Source organism: Hipposideros armiger, unplaced genomic scaffold, assembly GCF_001890085.2.
Source record: "Hipposideros armiger isolate ML-2016 unplaced genomic scaffold, ASM189008v1 scaffold_9, whole genome shotgun sequence".
In the NCBI taxonomy this organism is placed as follows: Eukaryota; Metazoa; Chordata; class Mammalia; order Chiroptera; family Hipposideridae; genus Hipposideros; species Hipposideros armiger.
This window is the reverse complement of record NW_017731359.1, coordinates 3,885,882-3,890,392: the sequence shown is the minus strand read 5'-3', so window position 1 is coordinate 3,890,392 and position 4,511 is coordinate 3,885,882. Positions and strand designations below refer to the sequence as shown.

At 38.0% G+C, this 4,511-nt stretch overlaps 1 protein-coding gene across 1 annotated transcript in view; it reads left to right on the top strand.

Annotated features, from left to right (window-relative positions):
* The window catches only part of SNTB2 (syntrophin beta 2), a 90,223-nt gene that overhangs the window by 1,273 nt on the left and 84,439 nt on the right, over positions 1-4,511 (top strand). The gene's annotated exons all lie outside the window — the stretch shown is intronic.

Below are 4,511 nucleotides of genomic sequence, written 5' to 3'. Positions count from 1 at the left end.
AATATGTTTAGAAACCATAACCAGATTTTAATTTAAGTCTCAACTGATAACTCAGTAACTTCAATTGATATAGTTCCCCTTATTTAGTCCTTCCGGGATAAAGGTTACTTTAGTTTGTGATCAAATGTGTGTCTTTGTACATAAGAGATGAGGTATACCCAACCTGTGGCTGTGGAGCAGTGGTCATTCAAGGATCCAGTCCCTTCCTTGGCTAGGTTACCACACTGTCCTAACTCAACAACAAATAATGCTGCCTACTTGCATTTTCCACTTAATAGGGCCGGCCGGCCGGCGTTCACTTTGTTTCTGCCACCCTGCCCCCTTTGCGGAGCGAGTCCGTTCCCTCCCCCTCCGAGGCCTCGTCTTCCCCTCAGCTGGTGGCCTGGCTCTCCCCAGACCCGGGTTGCTGTGGCTTTGAGCATGGAAAAACTGATACTCCTTGCAGGAAAAGTTGGTCAGCCGCTGAAGTGTGGCTTGCAGTCCCTAAAGAAGACTCGGTTGAGATTTAGTAAAAAGCAGCCGCGCTTGAGGCCCCGCCTCTGCACAATAAGCTGACACTAAGAACCAGAGGACTGGAGTTCTGGAGGTCTCTCTTTGCCTCCTAAGAAGTGCCGGGTTGGCGCTTTCTGCACTCACCTCTGGCTCCCCTGGGAGGGCGGGTCTGTTAAAAATTCATCCACACCGATGCCAGCGGTGTGCTTGGGCAAACCACCAAAAGGCTGGCTAATTTATGGGAATTTAACCCATCATTGGCTCTCAACAATAACCAAAGGAAATCATAACACTTCCTTGAAGCCAGAAAGCTGAAACAGCAGGTTTGTGTGGTTAATGAGCCTAGTTTAACAGTGAAGCCTCACGTGTTTGGATATTTACTGCCAACTAGAGTTTTGCCCCTTTTGCAAGAGACTGGTGCCAGCTTCCTACCGTTCACAGGCGTGCCGCTGCAAGGCTTTAAGCCTTTAGAAGCCTGAAGCGTTAAACCGCAAGATATGTTCGAATAGCCAGGATTATTATTTACTTAAATATATATGTGGTCTGTAACCTGGATCTTTTATGGTGAATTTATGGAACTAAGGCTAAATTAAATCTCATCCCCGTGAAGGACTCATGCATTTTGGAGGTGATAGAGGATTGTAAATGTGATCTGAAAAGCCAGTTGCTTACTTGAGAAGTTTTTGAGCCATTGGCTTTCTTTCATTGGTGATTTAGTCATTCAAGAAGCATTTATTGCTGGCCATATAGAAGAGAATATAAACGATGATGTGTCTGTCTTTCGTCTCTAGTTGAGAAAATGATAGAAAGATTTAAAACTTACAAGTTATTGATTAGGTTGTGCAAAGTACATATAAATGCCAAGGGAATGCAAAGTTAGGAAGTAGTGGAAGTCAGGATTAGTTAGGGAGGACTTTTAAGGAGCTCAATCTGGAGCCAGCTCTCCAAGGAAGTGATGGACATAGGCAGAGATGAGTCAGGAGGGTATTCCTGGCAGAGGAAGAATAGAGGAAAGGGGTGGGGGAGTAGAAGTAGGAAGGCAGCAGTCCTCAAACTGAGAGGCCAGAAGCCCAGCGAGGCAAAGTGATTTTCACTTTTTTCAAAATCACTGGTAAATATTTGGCAAAATATTAATTTGCAATTAAATGATTTAATGTGATCCAGTTGTGAAATTCAAGTGTCTCACCTTTATAATATCCTATTTATAAATCTTATTTATATCTCACTTATAGGTAGGGCTAGACATTACTTAGAAATTAGTATTAATAAAAGGAGTAAAATTATAGATTGTGGCTTGAGTGGTATATATGTAAAAAAATGGATACCTTAAGCGTATATCTTGAAATGGGCATTCGTAAGCATTTGCTTATTAATTCTTAGAGCCAGAATATTGAACGTAGTACTATTTATGTAGCACTCAGTGGTGATGGGCAGATATTTCAACTCTTTACACCATATTTTTTAAAAACCCAGTTTTTATTTAAATATAATTTGAACCTGGTAGTCATACCAATTAAATGAAAATCATCCAGTAAATGTTTCCCAGCATTCATTAGTCTAAAATGGGCCACATATGCTTTTAGGAGGGTTTACAAACAGCCGCAAAACATTTACTGAATGCCTTTTTACCTAACACACAGGTTCTACTTTATTTTCCCATTTTGGAAAAGACAAGCAGTTTTTGTCCTTATATGTGGAGGAAAGTATGAAATTGCACTTTCAAGCCAAGGGATATAAAAATAAAATTACTTAGAATAAGCAAAAATCACTGAAAACAGTGATTTAATTGAACCAAACTATTTAAAATTGAGAGCTGATGTCCCATCCAGGTAGGCCACTTTTAAAAGATAGATTTTATGCTTAGCTCTTAAAGTTTTGGAACTGTGTTCTCCTTTTATTAGATGTCTCAAAACTTGAAAAACTGCCTTAACGTAGCACAGTGATGCTCTTTTGTGGTGTGGGCAGGGAATTTCAAGCATGCCCTTGCCACCCCCAAGCAAAGGAAAGCTGTAGTCTCTGGTTGCCTGTGGTTAGGGAACTGAGCTAAAGGGTTCCTTTTTATCTCATGGATTTGTAGGGATTATTCATTTATCCATCTAACATTTATCCAACTCTACCATGTACCAGAGACATTTGAAGATACCTAATTCCTGCTCTCAGAGAGTTTGGAGTTGAGATAAGAAATAAGTACAGCAAAGGGCTAAAGCAAAGGACTGTTATAATAGAACTCTGGAAAGGACACAGCACAAGGGAAGGAGAGATCTGTAGATAACCCTAGTGGGGATCGGAGGTTGAGGATGCCCAGAAAAAGGTTGATGGAGAAACTGAAGCTTGAATGGAGCCTTCCCCTTAGAAGAGAAAGCTGCCACCGGTGAAGACAACACAAGTGAGGAGACATTAAGAAGGTATAATGCCCAGCAAGGACAGAGTTCAAAGGAGGTCTTCGTGGTCAGACAGACATGGGTTTGTTTCTGGCTACTAGTTTGTAGCCCCTAGGCAAGTTACTCAACCTTGCCAAATCTTAGTTTCTTCATCTATAAAACCAGGATGGAATAATGCCTCCCTCAAAGTTATTATTCATTTGACAATTTACGTGCTGGGCACTTTTTTAGGGACTGGAATATAGCAGTAACCAACAACAACATCAGCAACAAAAATACCAAAGCCTGAATGAGAAAGGTAGGATTGGGTCAAGAAGGTGTGCTTTGAGTTAACGAAGACACTCTCAGAATAGCCAGGATAACAAGTTGTTAAAACCCAAGGCTCCATTTGACTTGTAAGGAAATACATAATAAGAATAAGAATTATTTTAGGTGAACAGGTTAAGAATGAGTTTGCATTTCTTGAGTGCCAACACCTTTTTCTAATCTTATTTTCCTGTATTTCTGACTCCTCTGATATGGGCCAACTTTTTTATCCTTAAATTTTGCATTTAGTTTCCAATACCTTCGATATTTCCTCTTCCTTCACACTTACTAAGCACCTTAAAACTTGCTATTAACTGTGTACCTACAGTTTTGGCTAGTGATGGTTAGCATTGATATTAAGATATGCAGAGATACACAGATTGTAAGCATAAAGGGTGACTACTTACCTTTCAGATATTATATGTTGAATTTATTGTATCCTGTGTGCTAGAAATAGGGTCTATATAGAAAGCTTCTAGAATTTATATTTTTAGGACTATAAAATTGGCTAAATGAACATGAATTAGACTACATATCAAAAAGTGTTTCAGAGAAGGTTAGGAAAGACTATTGTATAAAGTGTCCTACTTAAGGTTTGATATTTGAGAAAAGATCAATGTTTTTGAAACAATTCTCTGTGTAATATTGTTGGAAAAACATCTTTTATTGCCTAAATATGATTCTAAATGTATTGTTATCGAATCTACTGAAAAAAAATGGTTCACTGTATAGAGGAAGTGGATTGACATGAAATTCAACTTCAGAAATAAAAATAATTTTTGTTTCTAGAGTGGTTTGAGATTTTGAGTGTCATATACAAAATGGTTTGTGTGTATGTTAGAGGATATGTGACAAATACTGCTGGTATTATTAGACTACTAAATTAAAGAAGCCAACTTGAATTTGTACATTGCCACTTTCTTCATTGTATGTTGAACAAGTTGAGAATCTCCTAAGGAAAACATTTTACATTTACTTTGAGACTTTGCATGTATATTCATTAATCTAGCTCTTAAAGAACAATTGTCAGGATATTTGTTTCTGTGTTTTTTTGTTTTGTTTTGTTTTGTTTCACTAGCCTCTTTGTTTCACTTGAATGATTACACATGTTTATTATGAGTAGCTATGTCTTTGTAACCAGATTATTTCTTCTAGAGCCCCTTCATGCTAAAAGATTCTCAAATTATTATCAAAATATTGATTCTAACACAGTAGTTATGAAAATTTTAAGAATATTTTTAGAAACCATAACCAGATTTTAATTTAAGTCTCAACTGATAACTCAGTAACTTCAATTGATATAGTTCCCCTTATTTAGTCCTTCCGGGATAA